Below are 22,088 nucleotides of genomic sequence, written 5' to 3'. Positions count from 1 at the left end.
GGACCATTAACGCAGAAGGAACGAGAGAGAAGGCGACAAATGCAACTTTGTCTGTATTGCGGAACTTCCGGTCACTTTCTTCAAAGTTGTCCAGTTAAACCACCCAAGAAGGTGGTTGGAGCCACTGATAACGAGTTATTGACACCTGGTTCGGGAAACGACCTAGCCCGACAAGCGTAGGGGTCCGCTTGCCGAGCTTGAAAACAAACTCTTTGACCTCGCATTTTGTCATGGCAATGGTGCTTGTGAACCCAAAACAGCCTCAGCAGTTGCATGCTATAAAAGCATACATAGACAGTGGAGCTATTGGAAATTACATAGACCGTGAATTGGCTTCCAGGATTAAGCTTCCTCTCCGCCCGAAAGTAACCCAAGATGTAATTACTACAGTTGATGGAACCGAAATAGCCTCAGGGCCTGTAACGCATTCCACAGTTGAAATCACTCTGGTGGGTCAGGACGGACAACGGGAAGCAATCGTGTTTGATGTGATCAAGGCCCCACAATTTCAAGTACTTCTTGGTATCCCTTGGTTAGAAACACATAATCCGAGAATAGACTGGCGAGCAAAGAAGATAACTTTTCCTGATTGTGAACCAACCTGTTACCCAAGGAATCCAGCTATGGGTCTAGCCTCTGTAACTTCCACCCCTCTACAGCTACCATCTGAATACCAAAAATTCCAAGACGTTTTTCAGAAAGAGCAGGCTAACACCTTACCTCCCCATCGATTTTACGATTGCCAAATCGACTTGGTACCCAATGCACAACTACCTTGTAGTAGGATTTATGCTCTTACTGAACCTGAGAACCTGCATTTGCGCCTGTATTTGGATCAATACCTGGCCAATGGCTTCATTCGCCCATCAAAGTCACCAGTCTCTTCCGCTTTGTTCTTTGTACCTAAAAAGGAAGGAGACCTTAGGGCCTGTATTGACTACCGCGCCCTAAATCAGATAACGATTAAGAATCGTTACCCTTTGCCCCTGATAGCTGAGCTTATCGACCAAGTAAAAGATGCTCGTGTGTTCACCAAGCTAGATCTCCGAGGAGCTTACCAGCTGGTACGTATAAAAGAGGGCGACGAGTGGAAGACTGCATTCCGCACCAAATTTGGGCTCTTCGAATATCAAGTAATGCCCTTCGGTTTGTGCAACGCACCTGTCGCCTTTCAGTACTTCATGAATGATGTTCTTCGGGAACTTATCGATGTTTGTGTCATCGTTTATATTGACGACATCCTGGTGTATTCCTCCTCAGAATCTGATCACAGAAACCATGTTAGGGCAGTTCTTGAGAAATTGCGCCAGCACAAATCATTTGCCAAGCTCGAAAAATGTGTTTTTCATACCACAGAAGTGGAGTTTCTCGGATTCATCCTGACACCTCAAGGAATCCGAATGGACTCGCGGAAAGTGGACGCCATTCTCAAATGGCCATCTCCTAGCTCTGTGAAGGGAGTGCAAAGCATGCTTGGCTTTGCCAATTTCTATCGAAGGTTCATCCCGGAATTTTCTCGAACTGTTCAACCCATCACAGCTCTCCTAAAGAAAAATAAACGCTTTGACTGGACTTTTGAGGCTGAACAAGCCTTTCAGGACCTGAAAACCAAATTCACCTCTGCACCTGTATTGAAGCACCCGCGCCCAGATCTCCCTTACATCGTGGAAACCGATGCATCCAGTTCGGCCATGGGAGCTGTCCTGTCGCAAAGAGACCCAGAAACTAACCAACTACACCCTGTAGCCTTTTGGTCCAGAAAATTCTCTCCACCTGAACTCAATTACGCAATCACTGACAAAGAACTACTGGCTATTAAATCAGCTTTCAAGGCTTGGCGTCACTATCTTCTCGGTGCAAGACACACCATCACCGTAATTACGGACCACAGAAATTTGCAGTATTTAAAGACGGCCAAAGCTCAATCTTCACGACAACTCCGATGGGCTTTATTCTTTGCGGAATTTGATTTTGTAATTACCTATCGCCCTGGCTGCAAGAATGGTAAGGCAGATGCCTTATCCCGGATAGGCATGGAAGAACCCAATTTGAGTTTAGAACCTGTGCCAATCATACCGGGACAAAGAATTCTGGGCTTGACTTCATTGCAAACCATTGAGGACATCCAAGCTCAAGTAAAACAGCTTTTTGACTCTTCTGCCTTACTGGAATGGAGTCAAAAGGGTCCTCACTACAAAGTTAAGGATGATTTACCCTACTTCCAAGAGCGGTTATTTCTGCCAAGTAAAGAATTGCAGGAACTTGTCATTACCCGTCATCATGAATCATTAATGGAAGGACACCCCGGTATCGCGAAAACAGAAGAAAAGATCAAACGCCACTTCTGGTGGCCTTCTTGGAGAAAAGACAAAGTCATTTGTGTTGTCTTGTGGAATCTGTGCCCAAAATAAGAGTCAAAAGAAAAGGCCAGCCGGCCTACTTCAACCTTTGGACATTCCACCAGCACCTTGGCACACCTTGTCAATGGACTTTATAACTGACCTGCCTCCTTGTGGTGGTTACAACACGATTCTCGTAATAGTGGATCTATTCTCCAAAATGGCCCATTTTATCCCTTTAAAAGGATTGCCGTCAGCTTCCACCTTGGCCAAGGAATTTATGGAAAAATATAGTGCGGTTACATGGTTTCCCTTCCATATTAGTCTCAGACCGTGGAAGTCAATTTATCTCCCACTTTTGGAAGAAATGTTGCCAACTAGCACAAATAGACGTGCGGTTATCCACCAGCCACCACCCCCAGACCGACGGACAAACCGAGAGAACCAATCAGACTCTCGAGCAATATCTGCGGTGCATGTTACACCAATCCGAGTTAAATTGGAAAGACATCCTTTGGATTGCAGAATATGCATACAACAATTCAGTGCATTCTGGAACCGGACAGACTCCTTTTTATACCCTGTATGGTCACCATCCTCGGACCCCTGACCTAGATCCACCTCTGACCCTGGAGATGCCTGCAGTAAATCACCTACATTCCACAATAACCCAAGCCTTCAAAGAAGCTACAACCCACTTACAGCAAGCCAAGAAAAAGTATAAAGAAAACGCTGATTTGCACCGAAGTAAAACTCCTCCTTACCAAGTAGGAGATCAGGTATGGCTAGCAACTAAACATCTACCCCTCAAGGGTCAGCGAACTTTTAATCCCAGATTCATTGGGCCTTACCCCATCAAAGCTATTATCAACCCAGTGGCCTTTAAACTCGATTTACCATCCAACATGCGGATTCATCCCGTTTTTCACGCATGTCTTCTAAAACCAGTACAACCTGGAACCAGACTGTCTGAGCCCCCAGGCCCCGTCCAAATTGATGGAGAATTAGAATTTGAAATGAAAGACATTTTAGATTCCAAGATAGTTAAGTCGAAACTCTTCTATCTTGTTGATTGGAAAGGATATGGACCTCAGGAAAGATCTTGGGAACCCAGTAACTATGTTCACGCACCACGATTAATTCAACGATTCCATCGAAGATTCCCGCACAAACCAAAACCCCCGGAGGAAAAGACCTTGGGAGGGGCCTTGAGGGGGGGTACTGTTATGATGCCTACCTCCAAGGAGCCAGGCCGGGCCCAGCAGGCAGACATCATTTTCCCCAGGGAAGTCTCAGCGGGCCCAAGTCGGGGCCCTTTGGACTCAGTCCTGGCGCCTTAGGCGCCAGGCTCATAGCGGGCGCCAGGCTCATAGAAGAGGATATGTGTTTAAGTGCTTGGGTGCACACTTACCTGATGCAGACCTTGAGACCTTGCTGCTTCATCCAGGCCCTCTTGAGGCCTGAATGGGACTACTTTACCTGTAGGACTACTTCACCTCCCGGGTGTGGTCGGGGAAGGATACATACCTGATTGGTGGAAGGATACATACCACGAACTTCTTCCAAGGCTATTTAAACCCCACCCGAACAGCCACACATGCTTCGCGTTGTTCTGCACCTAGCAGCTGGACGCTCACCGTGTCAGCTCCTGCATCCTGACTTCAGCCACGCCTGCCAGCACCCTGGAACACCTGCAAGGGGAGAAAGGAAGAGAATAGGAGAAGAAAAGCCCTTACCTGCTAAATCTGCATCCCAGAGTCATTTCTCCAACGGCCCTGAAAAGGAAGACATCATTTTAAAGGCATTTTGTTTCGATCGCTGCAGCGCTGCATTTTACTCACCTTTGCAAGGCGCTTCCATCTTCAGCAGCGATCTTCCGGATTCAGCTACGCCCCGGCGCCTAGAGGAAAAAAGACAAGAACAAAGGTGAGAGGGAGAAAAGGAATAAGGAAATCTCAGTTTCCTTTTAAGTCTTACCTGTTGGATTATTCCCACTGCATTTCGGGTACTGCCGCTTCACGGGGAATCGTGGAGGAGGTATCGTGGAGGGTTGGAAGGGAGTGGGAGGCTTGAGCATTGTTCCACAGTTGGTAGTACTCCCTTTTCACGCACAGGAGGGTATCCAACGAGCCAGGGAAGCCAGAATAGAGGGGCCCTTCCTGTCCATCTTCAGAGTTCTGCGCCTTCGACGCCGCGCCTCCGTGGGAACCAGGTGAGCGTTACATTGGCTTTATATTCATAGTCAAATCAATATGCTTAGTTTGATTTTTTGGTTTATTTGTATAGCGCCTATACAGAACGTGTTTCAAAGCGCTGCAAGGCAGGGGAGGGAGCAACGAAAGATACAAAACATTCTTACAAGACCTTGAGACATTTAAGAATGGGAAATAAACTATCGTACTAGGACAGCCGACATCTCAGATCAGATAGTGCAAGAGCTATGACACTGATTGAAGGAAGGCGGGGGGGTGGAGGGGAGAAAGGAAGGAGAGGAACAGACAAGCGACTATTGTACTAGGCCCGACGACATTTCTAATAGTGCAAGGCAATGATGGTAGGTAAGGGGAGGGAGGAAGGAGGGGGACAGACGAGCGACTATTGTACTAGGACTGACAACATTTTTAATAGTGCAAGGGGAATGACGGTAGATAAGGAGTGAGGAGGGGGAGAGGAACAGAACAACCATCATACTAGGCCTGACAACAATTCTGATAGAGCAAGTGCATAAAGTATGGGGGAAGGGAGGTCAGAGAGAAGAGATGGTACAGACAAGGGAGAGGTAGAGGAAATTAGGTGAAAAAGGAGCTAAACAGATGTAATACAGTGTTGTACAGAAACAAACAGATGGAGTGAGCACCGCCAAGAAGCAGAGGTAAAAACTGAACACCATCAGCTTGGCACTTAAAGCGTTAAGTAATGATATCCCAGTCTAATTGATCTTTAACAGAACACAAAGTATTAATTTTGGTCAAGGTCTCCTTAATGTGTAATTTAGCAATTAGAAATAATTATATAAATATGTGTATATTTTGAAAACAAATCTCAGTGAAAACACATAAGGGATATCTGGCATCAAATTATGTAAAATATAACAAGTGTAAAGTTTTAAACATTTAAACCAAATTAGGAATACCTCAAACAAAAAAGATCGCTTCGAACTAGAATCAAACAAAATGGCTGCCGAAACGTGAGGCACCGCGATGACATCGTCACGTGGCGGCGTGATGACATTGCGCCTCACGCGAATTATAAATACAGCATCTGGTAACAGAGTTGCCGCGAAAACATCCTGCAGCACTCTGCTAGATACCAGGAAGGACATCTCTTAAGAAGAAAACAAACAGAAAACTAAGGTGAGTTTAATTAGCTCTTCACTTAGAGGAATTTCTGTGTTGGAAATTTAAATACATTTCCAAGCCATTTCTAAACTTAACATTAGTTAGAAAGACTTTAAACTTTCTAAGTAAGCCTTCTCTGTCCCAACAGAACTCATAAAGAACTATCGGCAGAGATCTGACAATACAGAATACCATTAAAAAACTTAAAGTTATTGGATTTAATTGACTGAAAGTGAAACCAATTTGGATAAAGTGAATGCACAACTAAAAGTGTTTTTGAAGGAACTAAATAGGGTGAGTTAAGAAACAATATATTATTTTTTATGATCAAAAAGATCTTTTGTAAATTACAATTGTGACTATGGATTTTTCTTTTTTTCTCTCACAACAATATTGAATAGAATAGGATTTGCTCTCCTGATGAACCATTGTAATGAGCAATGGGGAAACAGGTCGAGAGTGAGTGGGAATTAAAAATAATCAAGTGAGAAAACAGATAACAATTCAATAAGCAAGAAAGTTCTCAAATGATAAGTGGGAAGGTTAACACTTGGACTGAATGGAACTATATGTGATGGCAACATGTGGAATTCAAAATAAAAAAACACTACAGAATAACAGCAATGCATTGAGGTTGCTTTTTCTATCATTTCACTGTCTTTTTTTGTATATCCGGTGACTCGTTTCTGCTCTGTTCAGCTATCTTTGTTGCCCGTAGCCTGTGCGAACAGATACTAGTACTAGCATTACTATCGATTTTAATTTTGTCGTATAATGGCAACAATACAGCCCTACAAGTACGAGCCAGAGTATTCCGAAGCGGAATTTGTTGAGTCAGAAAGATGCAGAAACGATGTGGCATTGGATGACAGTTGGGAGGACGTATCACTGGATCATGAGCCTGGTCGCATTGAAGACGTTTCCACCTGGAGGAGGAGAACTGCTGCTGCAGAGAAAACTCTGGATGCTTGGCCTACATATTGGAAGAAGACACACCACTGATATGTGTTACCGAGCTGCATGACTTCAGGGCAGCCTGACTCACAAGGTCCGTGTTGAGGATTATGATGGTGCTTATGCACGAACTCCGCGCAACAGTTCGCCCTCGCAATCCAAGTAACGAGTAAGTGTTCTCTAGATTTAGTGTCACTTTGACCACTAAGGCCACCAACATTTCTTGTGTGTCTCCTATATTGTCGTAACTTTGATCCATCACTGCCAAATGAATGTAGTCTGGCAATTCAATACATCTGTCGCGATTTGGGGAAATTATAGTCGTCATCTTATGTGTTTTTCACATACAACCAAGAAACAATATTTCTCTGTGCCCCAAGCGTTATGGATTGCATGGGTGTTCACTTTCGTAATGTGTCTACACTTTAAAGCCCAAGTTGATTGATCCATGAAGCAACATTTGTACTGGCAACTATGCCATTGGATACAAGATTACATTTTTAACTAAGGTTTGTACACTTATCAGGTTCATTTAAATACAGTTTGTATGTTTCTCTTCCAAAGTTGGAACAGGCTGGTGGCCTATCGTTCGTTGACATGTTGGCTTCATGGGAGGCTTGGATACCGTGTCGGTGAGTAAAACCTGCCTGTGTCGTTGAAGCCATTCAAGCCAAATTCCCCAGTGACAGCGGTCAGTACAGGGGATTTTCCCACACTGTGCTGCAACCAGCGGTATACAATTGGTAGTACATTTGTGCCATCAACATCAGCAACAAAATTAAATACAAATCATATTTTATGAATAGTCGTTTCCATTTTTCAGTGAATCAAGGACACGCTCACTTGTCCTGGCAGGGCAGGAACGGCCAAGGTGCCAAACACCATGTACACTTCAAAGGCATCTTCTGTGCAGGGGGAATTGTTCACATGGCCTAGCTAGACAGTGTCTCCAGGCAGGCTCCCCTGGAGCTGACTGCGCCCCTTCAATTCACATAAGTGTGTCTCCATTCAGCAGTGTTCTGGCTCTTTTCTGCATGCCTCATGCCCATCCACCCCCCCCCTCCAGTATCAATGCAATGGCAGTTCACACCTGTGGCCGTGCTCTCCCAAGGGGGCTGGCAGGATGGGAACGGCCAAGGTTCCAAACACCATGTCCACTTCAAAGGCATCTTCCGCGCAGGGGCCATTGTTCACATGGCCTAGCCAGACACAGTGTCTCCAGGCTCCCCTGAATCAGACCCCGCCAGAAAAATGTCACTCATTCACAAAGATACCCACTTTTCTAATTCTTTATAAATCCCTTGATATTTATCCTTAGGACATTTGTTAGCACTGGAAGTCAACTCTTGATCGTGCTACCTGTGAACATCTGTGAGCACTGGAAATAAACTCTTGATCGTGCTACTTGTTCTCCTGCTGCTATCTTTCCTGCTTGCTGAACCGAATTGTTTGTTAGTCAAGGTAAGGGCAGGTCACCTAATCTCAAAACGTCTATCTATTTCGAACGAATGTACCCAGTAGTGTTAATGTTCAATCATCTCAGTGACTTTACCATTGTCTACTGTTTAAAGTCTTCTGATCTTGATATACAGCAAATTTCATCAGTGTCAATTGTGTTAGAATTGCCTCTTTCTCTGACCAGGTCTATAAGCATGTTTGCCTTTGATGTATAAAAGTACATTCGACGGACGAGTAACACGTTACGTTTGCGTTGCATCAATCAATTCTGTATGAAAGTTAACCCAGTGTATATTCGACTACGCTACACAGGTTTTGCTTCTTTGACCGAAACAAACATTGCATAGAAAACTTTGATATAATTCCATCCGTCTCATGCATTCAGTAGAAGTTCCCTTGAATGAAAGAAAGTAAATCCTACATAGGATACTATTAGACAGTGACATTCATATAAACGTGCATTGTTTCAAACTTTTATCATTTCAGTTCTAACGTTACACTTTCTCACTAATGCAGAATAAATTGCAAAATGTTTGAGGGCAACATTACAATCAGTATGTTTTGCAAGGTGATCTCTGATCAAGTGCACTTGCAATCAATCAGTTGAAAAATCGAAATGTATATTTTGACTAAATGATGTACTCTGTTTAAGAGGGTAAGTATGTAAGAGATGTGTGCGATGAAAGATTTTAATTTCAAACACGTTTGACTTTTGTTTTTTTAATGAATATTCTATTCAAGGAATGTATACAAGGTGTGGAATTAGAAGAGGAGGCACATGGATCAGAGATGGTGGACCAGCTTGCTGGAGCGGTCATTACAGAGAAAACCACGGTTTCACAGAAAATCAAGAAAACAAGGGTAACTTACAAACAATTACGTTTTCTAGAAGTGTTTTGGGATGGCGTTTTCTTCATAACATGTTCTTTTTATTTAAAGTGCTATCTACTGTATGTGTGATTTACATTGAACATGTTTTTACAACCCATCTCCTAGAGGACCAGAAGGAAAAGAAGTATAAAGACACAGACAACAAATGAAACCAAAAGATGCTGCTTGCCAAAAAGATTTCACCATGGAGCAACCACTACTTGAGGGACAGCATGGTCCAGTCAATAAGCAGACTCGAGATGCTTATGTCCAATGGCCAGAAACTGAATTGAAGGTGACCGGCGAAGCCAGCAAAGTGTTGTTGAACAATTGCTACAATGTGAAAACTCGACAAGATGAAACTGAATATAATGAAGATGCTTTTGAATTACTCGCTGACCACTTGACACAATCAACACCGGAAAAAAAGTCCACCCAATAAACAATCGACAATTATGGGTTCTCCAATTCGTGTGCAAATAACACAAGCTGAACTAACAGAGACTGAAGCTTCAATGCAATTGACAGAGGAACTTGCCAAAGATCCCGACTACAGTTTGTCTAGTTTGGCCGATTTGTCCACCACAGCTGAGTCACAAACCACATTCATCCCAGACGATTGGCTAATTTAGGAGCACAAATGCACTGACAGCTGCCTGGTAGAGATTATATTGATGCTGAAATGTGTCCATCCAGTGAGGGGGAAAATATGCAGGGAGCCTTTGGTGAATGTGACTTGTGTATTACAAGGCACTAACCTGAAAATCCAAGCCACCTGTGCCCACCTCCGTGATACATTTCATTGGCCGCTCAACCGATGCTGGGCAAAGTGCCAGCTGGAAATCTACTGTGTTCAGCAGCTTTACTCTTCAGTGGCTCGACTTTTAGTAAGTTGTCCAGTTTCTGTCAATTTGTGGGACTTCAGTTCCTTGCTAAAACGCAGTACTACAAATATCAAAGAGATTTTCTATTCCCTGCTATTAGTCAAGCCTGGAAAATTGAACAGATTTCTATTGAAAGGACATTCTCTGGCAAATGGTTCAGTCTAGCTGGCGATGGACAGTGAGACAGACCCGGATTTTCAGCAAAGTACTGCACATGCCACTTTCAGGACATGGAAACTAACAAAATTGTGAGTTCGGAGGTCGTGCAGCTGTCCCAATGTATATCCTCAGTGGCCATGGAGGAACATGGTTTCATAAAATCCCTCGAACATCTCCAATCGAAGGGAATGCAAATAGACCTCAAAGCCACTGACAGACATGTTTCAATAGCCAAGGCCATGCGAGAGCCGTTTCCAAACATTTGCCATCAATTTGATGTATGGCACATTGCCAAATCAGTCAATTAAAAAAATAAAAAATTCACAGCTGTGGGAAAAAAACAAAACAAAAAAAAAAAAAAAAAGGGTACGGAAAATATTTTACAATGGTCCCAGTCTTTCAGCAACCATCTTTGGTGGAGCTCCAAAACTTGTGATGGATCTGTGGAAATTCTACTTGAAAAATGGCACTCATTGATGCACCACTGTTCCAACTTTCACTCATGGACAGAAAACCAACATTTTCACCAATGTGCAGATGGACCTTCATCGGAGGAACAGGAACACGAGAAGAAGTGGTTGGTTCTATCTTCACCTCCACACAAAGCTCTTGAGAAGACCGTGTTTGATAAAACTCTTTCAAAAGACCTGAAGGGACTCTCAGAATTCTGTCACACCAGAGATTTGGAGGTGTTCCACAATATGTGCCTAAAGTACAGGCCCAAGAGGTTGCATTTCGGCATAAACGGTAAGCAATCTAGAAAATTACTAGCCGTATTAGTGCATAAGGAGAATCTAGGCAGAGAACAAATCGAGAACTGCAGGAAACTTTGGAATGCTTCTTTACACAATGGCCTTTGCAAAATGAAGCAAAAAAATGGGTTGCCAAGCCGATATACCAGGAAATGGAATTCGATTTTGTGAAAGATTTCTCTTTGACAGTGTTGGCCATGCACACTCATGGAATCGATCCTGATTTTGTTCCTAAAACACATACATTGCAAACGAGCCCTGTCCATTAAAAGCGGACCTCGTTGAACAGTTGACTTCCCGGTATAAATGATTAGCAGCGGGGTGTATGTTCCACAATGTTTGTACATTGTACATGAACAATGGAATGCTATTAAACTTGATTACAAAAGCTATTAAAAGTATTAAGAAGTGTTTAATTATGAACATTTAATCCGGTTTATGAATCATTAATTTATATCTTGAACGATAACATGCATGTCTGGGGTTGCATGGTGTTTGTAAAGCACAACTTAGGTGGCCATAGCGTCCAAATTGTCTTTTCAAATGTATCCTCTTTGCCAACTTTTTTTTTGCAAGAAGTGCCTGTTGTAGGATGCAATACAGTGTAACTCTGCGTTTTCCCCTTCCCGCATTCGGCCAGCTCTTGTGGGTCCTTCACTGATCAGGGCGCAGGAGGGTCAGATGGATATCAGCATGCAAGAAACTGCAGGGTCTGCAGTTGCCTTAGCATGCACGTCTCCAAAAAGACAGAATAAATACACATCCCACTAGGGAATGAGACCAGGAGAGTAATTGCAAAGGAACCACATTTTATATAAGCAAATAAATGGAGCAAAGAACTCTGCTGCCTGAGGGCGCTCTGTCGAACATTACAAGAACAGTACAAGATCTCGAAACGTCACTACTGACGTTTCCCTATAATAAGTGCATAGTGTTAAATCAGGATTGGAGGAAGACATGGATACAGTATATAGATATAGGGACTGGCTTCACAGGATTGGCTGGTGTCTTGGAGATCTGGCAGGCCGCACGCACATGGGTCAGCTGGGCTCCTCTCGGCAGGGTCAAGGTTGGGCAAAGTTACACAGAAATGAAGTACAGCTATCTGAATAAGCAACAAACTTGGCATGCAAGAACGAATGACTGTATGCAAAACACTGCATGAAAGGGGGCTGTTGGTGAGAAATAGGTGCATTCTGACCTATATTTTTATGGGGGCATGTATTAGGGGCCGTTACTTCAGATGCCATATCAGGAGTCTTAGGATTTCAAACACAGTGGGGATAGGTGTTACTGTTCCCAAAATATATGACCACTCTACATTAGGTATAAGGTAGGTGAATTGGAGTTGGTGCGGGGGTAGGGTCTGGTGACCAGATGCGTTCAAAGGGAATAGGGGCATGGGTTCAGGGGACCGCGGCCTGGCAGTGAGGGGGTGGAGAGGGCATGAGTCGGTCAGCAGAGATGGATGGGGCACTAAGGTTCGAGCAGGCCTTGGTCTCACATTCTTGGATGAGCACATTTTGTCAGGGCTGGATACTGGCTACTTGCAAAAATGAATAGCTGCATTTCCGTGAGAACAGCAGACACGCTGAGCTGACAGAGGACAGAGGTGGTGGCGGCTTGCTGTGTGCGTCGCTGGGAGAGGTAGAGTGAACATTTCGTCAGAAGGGCAGAGGGTCTTGAAAAAGATGGCGTTTGGAAGGACACAAAATGAAGTGCAAAGTATACACATTAGCACAGCATTACTACACTTATACGAAACATGGGTGATGCAAAAGGTACAGGAGGGGTGGAGAGGTCTCCCTGATTATCTTATAGGTTATTTACATGGTACGAGAATGGTGCAGGGGGGCGGGCACGGGAAGTTCAGTGGCGATGGAAGGGCACTTGGATTTATGACTTGTCAGTGTCTCACGTTATCCGCAGAGCACATTCCTCTACGAAAACAAGGCGCACGCAGACGTGACAATGGGGAGGACCCTAAATGGAACGGTTGTCATAAAATAACCAAATCATTATCAATGTAGAACAGTAAAAAAGTACTCAGGATAGCGCAGCATTGGTGGATGCCAGCAAACAATTTATTTTTCAAACATATTTCAAATGCCACGTTGGTCGGCCGTGCCAATTGCCCCCATGGAGTGCAGGTCACTGCGTTTGATGTTGCTTGTGGGGAGTTCACACCGAGGCGTCTTGTACAGTATGTTTTTGATTTGTGGCTTTCCTTCACAAAAACGAAACTTAGCATAGGTGCTCCAAAGAAGGTTCAATTGTTGTTTGTCCTTGGAAGAAATGGAGGATTCGCTATGGGTTGAAGGACGGGAGGAGTGTAAAACTCGCAAAAATGATAAGGTTCACCATTTAAAAACTGGACAAAGGAACATGTAATTTCATTTTATGAAAACCGTTGATCCGAATGGACCCTTTGCGTTATGCCAAGAGAATGGAAATACCAAATATAATGTAAGTTTTACTGAAGAAGTTTATAGACGAACGAGTCAAGGTTTCATTTTCTGGCCGGTATTGCTTGCTTACATTGCAATGTGTTGTTGGTTGAGGCATATTGTGACGACACGCAAACACAACCTGTATGTATTTGTCTTTGTCCCGGGCACATGGGCAGTCCAGCACCGAAATGCTATGGCAATTCCCTTCTGAACTAGAGTACCTACAGCAACCCAATACACGTGTTTCAGCCTTGTTGTGCCTCATCAGTGAGGTGGAGCTGTGCCTCTCTGAGCACAGTGAGCATGGAGTCCATGTCTGGGTTCCACCAAAACCCCAAGTTTGTTGCTAATGTTCCGTTATAATGCCGTCTATGTGTTGTTCGAATTGTTCCGTCAGCTTCTGCATCCCCTTGCGAGCTAAACATCCTCCACAGCACTAACCTCTCAAGCACATTGTAGACTCCAACTTTCCACAATGTTTTCTCTGCGTTTCCATTGTTTTTGGTTTGTGTTTATTATTAGGTTACACCGGGCGCAGAATTAAAGGGTAAATGGATACATTTGAATAAAGAACAGCTACTGAAATATATTTTAGTTATGTTTTCTACACAGCTATATTCTTCCTTTCCTGCGAATGTCATTGTTTCCAGATACTGAGTGATGGTTTATTCAACATGCAGAGGCAGATCCAACTAAACAGATGTATCATGATTACGCTGATGTTGGACGATCGCCCGGGACCGATATGCCCTTTGGCGGTACCAGCAACATGGATGAACCCATCATCTTTTACAGTGGTCTAGAAAGAAGCTGATGCCGAAGCCTTGTGATTCAAGGTGCGTCGAATGCGCTTCTTCTACCGAAAGAACACTGCGTGCCTCATGATAAAGACTTGATGCTAGAACAGCGAAATTAAAAATGTGGTTGATAATCAAAATTGGCCGATGTTCTCGGAGCGTGTATTGTGAAATAAAAGCACATTATAAATTGCAGAGTATTGGTGTTTCCTTTAAAAATAGTGTTTTCTATTCCGATTTGGGATGCGCTGTGCTGTGAGAGGATGTGTGTATTGATTTTCCAGGTTCTGCGTTAACTGACATTTATACGTAGGTGATGACTGGGCGCGTTTGGCTAGGCTGCCCACTAAAGTCACAAAAATAGGTGGAGAATATCGCTAGGAATGTCAGCTTAAGGGGCTATGATTTAGTGCCACAAGTGCAGTTCAACTTATGGCGATGCAGCAACGGATAAGATTAGTACTAGATGGCCGCGCCCCGATGCTTGATTTCGCATGTGTAAAAGTGAGGAAAACTAAGGTATGGTGCATAGGAAATGTTTTTTCGATCGATCACAGATTGCTTTAAACCACATGCCCAAACGCTTGGGACAATAACATTTTTGAGCGCACTATTCAATAGTTCATATTTGGTCTCCAGACCCTTTTTCCATTTACTCTTGCTTGACCAGCATCCGCTGTTACCCACACCATGCCCCTGGAGCACGCCGGGCCTGAGTGATTCTTCCCTATCACTCACAGGAATGCAGCCGCTCGTCCGGGCGCTCTGGTTTTGTTCTCAGGTTCTTTCTGGCTCCCCTCTCACTACCGGGGAAGTTCCAGTGTTCCCCACTCCCAACAGGGAACACTGCACAGCTTCAAACCTTCTTGCGGCCCACTCTGGCCTCTGCGTTTTCCTGGTTTCTCTGCAGTAGTCGCGTCCTTTTCACCGGCCCATATTCAACCTGCTCCTCCAGATTGCTGCGCTCTCCTGCCCAGCTGTTTCCCCATCCTGCTGGTCTCTTCGCCTTTTATACACCCGCACCCATGTAACAGGTTGCAGGGGTGAGTTCTTAATTCCAATAGCCGTACCATAGTTATTGGGACATACCTGACCCTCACAACAGTACTCAGGCCTCTTCCTCCTCTCAGTACCAGTGTGGTGAAATTACAAGTTAATGTGTACCACTTCTAGTCGCCTCTTCCTCGTCCCAGGCTATGGTGATATGAATGTGGGGAACTGAGAGGAAGTGATTAAGGCAGAGTAAGGTTGGTTCTCAACAGAAAAGGGGGGATACCATGTCTCGTTTGCGGCTATCCTCTCCCTAATCCTCAGGGACCCTCCACACCCAGGTGAGCCTCCCTCGCATCTCCACCCCGAGGGTCAGGATCCAAAAGCGATGGCCTTTCCCTGGCCACCTTAAAAGAGGATCTAAGGGGGAGTAGGTACAAGGATATCCTTAGGCTACTCACACCATCTCTTGACTCAATGCGTTTCTCTACTGACAAGCATTGCCTTTTTTTATGGCAAACTCATAAAATCAGTTTGGTCCACGATTTACTTGGCTAACTCCATCATACTCTCAAATGCGGTCTATGCTCTCTGGAAAGAGATGCACATATTGTTAAAGAAAAGAAAGCAGTGATATTGGACAGCCCTAATGGGGTTAACATAAGGTTAATCGTAATTGAGGTGAATTTAAATGCAACACACCTGGTTATAACATTCTAGATGCTTTTATCTGCCATAAGGGAGCTTATTGAATTATATTAATTGTATGTCTAATTTTGATGTATATGTTTTACATTATATTTGTTATATGCAATATTAGTCTAAGGTGTCACAAGAAAACATATGAGGCCAGGCAGCCCCAGGACCTTCAGGAAACATGCTAAGTAACGCAGGAGAAAGCAGAAGAATATGCAGAAACCGACGTGGAAGGGGTTGTAATGTCCAAATGGTGGGGACACACCGGCTTGCAGAACAGCAACGCTAGGACCTCCGCTGGGGTACCCATCAACCTGCCGCCGGATGAGAAAGCTCCACGTTACCAAGAAGCGGCAAAAGAACCGGTGACAGAGTCACTGCACTGCCGCGGGAACAGTACCAACGTGGAAACCCAAAACGCTTACAGCACCATACATGAACGCGGCCCAATCCATTTGTGGCCGAACAACGGGAAAAGTAGAAATAATGTTGCGTTGTAGCGAAGCCGTAAAGGGGCCCTGTATAATGTCCGGACCCGGGCAAATGAGGGTCGGACGGCCGCCTTACCTTACATAACAAGCGAGCAAACTGAAACCCAGAGAGGCACATTACCTCCTGTTTTTACAAAACCCCAAATTACCAAGAACATCCATACCCAAACCACTTACCTGTTAGTTGAGATGCCAGACAGGGGAACAGAACGCGAGAACAAGGAGTCATGGCTGCCATCACCGTCACAGGAAAAAGGGGGCGGGGCTTGGGACAGTATTTATAGCTTGCAAGATACGAAGGGTTTTGATTGGATGGGGAAAACGTGCATATTTAAACCCGAGTGGTTGAATGGACTGACGGATCATTCTGGTTTGTGTTTCAGAGCCAGACAGACGTGGAGGAAGGAACTGCGAACCACCTGTAGACTTACGAGGATTAAAAGACATAGGCTACGGAACAGACCTTACATACTCACAGATCCAGGCCAAGGGAAGAGGGGCCAGATTAAATACCCAAAAAGGAACAGAGACATTATCTCACAAGGACTTAAAGCTGGGTTAAGCTGAATCCATATTCTTTTCTTTTTTAAGTCAATAAAGACTAACTCTTCAGTTACAAAACACTGCCTGCCTGTATTTTGTTGTCACAAATACACTTAATTTTAAACACATTATTTGCCTGTGTTAGGACAGTTTTTCTAAAGTCCACCCAAAGGGACTTTATAAAACGATACCTTGGGCAATACCGAAAATCCAGCTCTTAGTACAGGCCTGTAGCACCCGATATTATGGTAGTAATGACAGAGAAGCCAGGTCCAAAGAAACACCTATTCACTGATGTATTGTAAAAATAATGGTATATTTATATACACAGGGAAATATTTGTTTTAGAAAATGCAAGTACTATTGTAAGTCATAAACAAAATATAAAAACCAACACAATATATATGGGTCGTATATCACATTTAGAAGAGCAGTATGCAGTTAAATGTATGTATATCTACAGTATTAGACTATGAGAATAACAGTATGCAAGCAGACCCTGATGGTAGTAAACTGTTACACTTATTACGTTTCAAGCAATAACACAGTTCTACTACTACTAAGATTACTTTCTAGAAGAGTGGAACACAATTCAAGGCCAAGCAAATAAATTTGTAATACTTTTCAAAATTGCATCAAGCAATTCACAGCCAAGTAATAACTTAACACTTGTAACTTTTATTTTGGGAATATACAGTTACAGCACCAACACATAGCCAACACATAGCAAGTAAGTACAGTTCTCTTTTCTTTAAAGAACCCTTATTCTTTAGCAGTCTTTCCCCAATCTAGGGCATGATTTTTTCAGAAGCAGAAGGGGGGCACTGGTGGTCCAGTCTGATATTAAAACCAGGATATTTACATTCTGTAGGGGAAGGAAACCCAGAAATGTGCATGTATGGTCCTTGGGAAATACCCCAATAAATTCCACTCCTAGCTTCACTTAGTTTGGTTTTCCTTTCTGTGCCAACCCAGGACTACGGCAATCTCAAGAGATCACACTCCAAAGGCAACCGTTCTGCAAAAACAATTGGTGAGGGTAAATAGTAAATATGGGCGATTTTCACTAAATCCATCCCTATTATTTTATACAGGCAAAATCGTCTCAAAACGTTCCTATAGTTTGGCGCTTTGTGGGCCCTCCATGTACAAAATGCTGGATCAGATAGAGGCCAGGCTGTGGCGCAAAACCTTGAGGGTCCTGAGTGCGATCCCAGGGGCAGCCATAAGATACAACCTGGGTATTTTGTCCCTCAGGGCCAGAATTGAATGTAGTATGCTGGCTCTCTATGCAAAATTGATCTCCCCAATCCCGGGGATCTACGAGGCCCTAAACCAGTCATTACGAGGGTGGACTGGAGCTTTGGTGGCTCCTAACCGCATAGCTGAATGCCGTAGGAGATGTGAAGCTATCCTCGACGGTATAGCGAGTGATAGAGATGGTCTCCTAAAGAATCTAACTAGAGGGAAAAGAAACTGGTTAGATCATGATTTGGTGCGTAACAACTGACTCCTTCCATGCTTTCCCGTCGATGGGTCATTTACCACATGAACATAAAAGACGAGGGATGTCATGCCAATTTTTATTTTGTTTCCAAACATGAACTATAGGAACATTTTGATGAGATTACGATGGAATCTACTCGCTACAAGAGAGATCCAATTGAGGAGGAATCTCATTACAGTGGATAAATGCTGTTGTCGGTTTTGTAACTCTGCTGTGGAAAAAATTAGGCATTTATTGATTGACTGTGTGCTAGAATCCATGTTGGGTGATGAATTTGTATGGCTCTGCTGCCTGAAAATCCAGTTTCCTCGAGAAGGGTTGAGAGTATCATCATTTATTAAAAGCATGGAAATAATGTAATTATACTCTGATGTTAATTGGGGAGCCTGCCCTTCCTCTTTTGGGCCACTTATTCCTTGTAAATGGTACGTGGATTGAGGGTGACATGTCTTTGGAAAGATGTGTAATGAAATAAGGATGTCACTTTGGATTAGATCTGACCCCGTCTGGGTCTCAAAAGCTCGAAAATTCCCTCCCCATAGAACATGGGGCATGATTATTGCAATGAAATGAAACATGCTCCTAAATGAATAGTGTTTTTTTTAGGCAGTGTTACTGGCTGATTTCTGTTTTAATTTGATATCTTTTTTTAGCTTATTTATTTTTTATTCTTGCTTCTTCTTTGCTTGTTCTATTCTATTTCTTGTAAATAATTGTGTGTTATTTATATGGAATTGCACTGTATTTCGTATGTGTATTGTAAAGGTTTGACTATTAACCGTATACAATAAACAAATGAACTTAACACGTATTATAAGCCCCTTTTTTGAAGGACCAAACCTATAGATTCCCCAGAGTACTATGAGTTTAAGGTCACAAAACCGAAGAAACTACCACATACTACCTATCCCTTTGGAGGGAACAAAAAAGCATTTTCTGTACATTTGAAGGAAACACAGTCCTACTAGATGATGCTTGTATGGAAAATTGCATTTTTAACTAAATCACACTTAATAAAAGCTTTTAGATTAAACACATTTTAAAATAAGTTAATCACAACACCAGGTTCAAACGGGTAGGACTTTCTTTTGTTGTTTTTTTTTTTTTTTTAAACAAACCTGTCACAACATACATTTTTAAAAACCATCATTCAATTTTACAAAACTATACACCAATATCCCTATGTAAAATTTCATAGAGCAGAGTTAAAGTTAAAACTAAAGATACTTGCCCTTCCATCATAAGTGCCCACATAAGTTCTGCGGCTAACAGTGTATATGCCCATATCTTGAAAGGTTGACTTTCTAATGTTCTATGTAGCATAGCAAGCAGTAAGTAGATGTCTCATTGTTTCTAGATCCACATTCCATTATCGATTAGCACCATCTACGCGTTCTATTGGATTAACTAACCGATTGATTCATCTAGGTCCCAGAACTTCAAGTCGGCACTAGGTTAAAACTAAATCTTATATACACAGACTTATTCATTAGAAAGGAATCGCGTAAGATAAATCGGTATGGTTTTCTACTTCTAAGGAATGAGGCATTCTCGCTATAGCAAAAGATTTTATTTTACATATTCCGCCAATCCCAATTGGATCTTTCTTTTTTAAAACCTTGTTGGGGTTATCGATTAAATCACAACTCTGCTCCCAAACATTGCAGCATAGTTTCATTAACATTTGCTAAATGACTTGTCATTGGTACAGTTTCAGTTTAGATTATAAGATTTAAATATTCCAACAAAGAATACCTGACATTTTCACAAAATAGTACTTAATTAATGGGGATCAAAGAAAAACAGAATCTGAAGAATATTCTTTTTAACTGGGCAACAATTGTTTCCCCCTTCATTTACAAGTTCCTCCTCAATTTTATTTTTAGAAGTCTCATTGGTAAGTGTAAAGCCAAGATACACTAGCATCTACACTTTTTCGATTTTACTCCCACCCAGAGTCTAATGCATTGCTTAAGGAATCTTTAACTTTGTAAATACAACTATTTTGACTTATTTGAATTAACAATCAAATTATTAACACTAGCATAAGATGTAAAAGCAATCAATACGGTGGAGTCCAATGCAGAAGATGTAAAAACTGTTAATTTACACTGGAGTCCAATCGGGGTAAGATTAAAAAATAAGAAGGTAATTTGTAAACACCCGTATTGAAATACAATGCCCTCATTTTACTGGAAAATAATTGATACCACCCCATTTCTGAAATGTCCGATATCGAGATTGTAAAGCACGAGTGCCGATATACAACCCTGTCCAAGGCCACGGGTTGTATATTAGGCATCCACACTGGGCCTGCGTTATGTCTCTGAGTTTAATCTAACGTGCATATTAGTTTAGCTGTACAGCTAGCTACATGAGTAATTTTAATAGGGCCTCCGGAATTGATAATTTCATTAGTTTAGTCCATAAGAGTGCCAGATTAACTTGTCAAGAACACAGGAGATAAAAATTGCACAGTATCAGGAAATAACGTACAATTCAAAGAAGTTCCAGTTTTTTGTTTTCAGAAAGCTCACTGATTAATCTGTGATTCTAACTGTCTCAGTGGCCCATTTTTCCAAGTCCTTTATGATTACCGAAGCGAATATCTTGCTAGATTAATCTAAAATTGCTATGGGACTAAAATTAGAAAGCTTCCTTCTATCTTCCTTCTTATAGGCAAGTATTGAATATGCAGTCTACCAAGAGAGAGGGATTTGAAGAGTTTGTACAATATTGGTAAATACCACCTTCAGTAAAATCATATATGTGGTTAGGTTTTTTTTTTTAAACCGGTGCTACCGCTCTTGAATTTTTTCATTGCCTAATCACACGTATGTCCTCTTGTGCAAATTCACCCGCCCAGTTGTTGAAAGGGCAGGACTTTCAATGGAACAGCTTGTTGCATGTGCACCTAAAGCAACTATCTACTTTCACAAGTTGAGAACCGTGGGGGCTGCGGTGAACTAATGAGCAGTGCACGGGGCGGGGGGCACACACGTGATCACGCATATATGAAGAACACACGTGCTACGGTCCGGTGTCCCTGCCAACCGAGTTTGGCAAGTGGGTCACTTTACGAGTCCAGGCGGGACGTATACGGAGCCCGGTCACCTACACAGCAACGTCACTCTGAGGCCCGGGGCTCCTCCCTCGGATGAAGGTGGGGGCGCTGCCCCTTTAAGAGGAAGCTGGTCACCTCCCCGGTTAGGCACAGTTTGGTACGGAAAGAGTAATACATCCCCCTCAGCCTGCTTTCCTCGCCTCCGCCACCTTCTCGCAACCAGAACACTGCTCACTTTCAAGCTCACCTCAGACCCCGCTTGGGGCAGGGGTGCGGCGTCTCCCGGCTCCGCTCGGCTACCGCCCTGTCCCTGATCTCAGGCACCTTTCTGCTGCTGCCGCCTTTCGGCTCCTGGGACGCAAGATGGCGGCGCTGCTAAAACTGCGGGCGCGGGGCCGGCGGCGGCAGCCACTTTCACTCACTGAGAGAGCAGGGACATGGGGAGCCATGGCGGGGGGAGAGACGCCATTGGCCAGGCCAGAGCAATCGAGTTAGCACGCAGACTAACTATGGGCAACGCGCAAGGCACCTGAGGCCCTGACAGGGGTGATGGGCTGGTGCACTGGGTCGCAGGCAAGTATTTTCGAGAGCGCCGATATGAATTTGACACGTATAACGGAACCGGGTTCTGGGACGTATATATCGATGCGCTCTGCTGTACGATTAGTTACGCCTGGCAGAGATTGCCGAACGGTTATGGTGACGTAAAGACGGCGAGGCAGCAGATCTCCGTTTAATCATTCTCGCGAGAATGACTGTGTCTTAGTCAGTGGTTATTTGCGGAAGTGGTGGTGTT

At 43.4% G+C, this 22,088-nt stretch overlaps 1 protein-coding gene across 1 annotated transcript in view; it reads right to left on the bottom strand.

The window, feature by feature from the left end:
• Positions 1 to 21,886, bottom strand: part of INO80 (INO80 complex ATPase subunit) — a 1,945,052-nt gene extending 1,923,166 nt beyond the window's left edge. Inside the window, exon 1 of the mRNA XM_069637507.1 lies at positions 21,540 to 21,886. The gene's annotated coding sequence lies outside the window, so the exon portion shown is untranslated. The remainder of the gene's footprint in view (positions 1 to 21,539) is intronic.
• Between the last annotated feature and the right edge of the window lie 202 nt (positions 21,887 to 22,088).

This window comes from Ambystoma mexicanum, chromosome 14 (assembly GCF_040938575.1).
Source record: "Ambystoma mexicanum isolate Mex_15411 chromosome 14, UKY_AmexF1_1, whole genome shotgun sequence".
Lineage (NCBI taxonomy): Eukaryota > Metazoa > Chordata > Amphibia > Caudata > Ambystomatidae > Ambystoma > Ambystoma mexicanum.
This window is presented reverse-complemented; position numbering and strand designations above follow the sequence as displayed.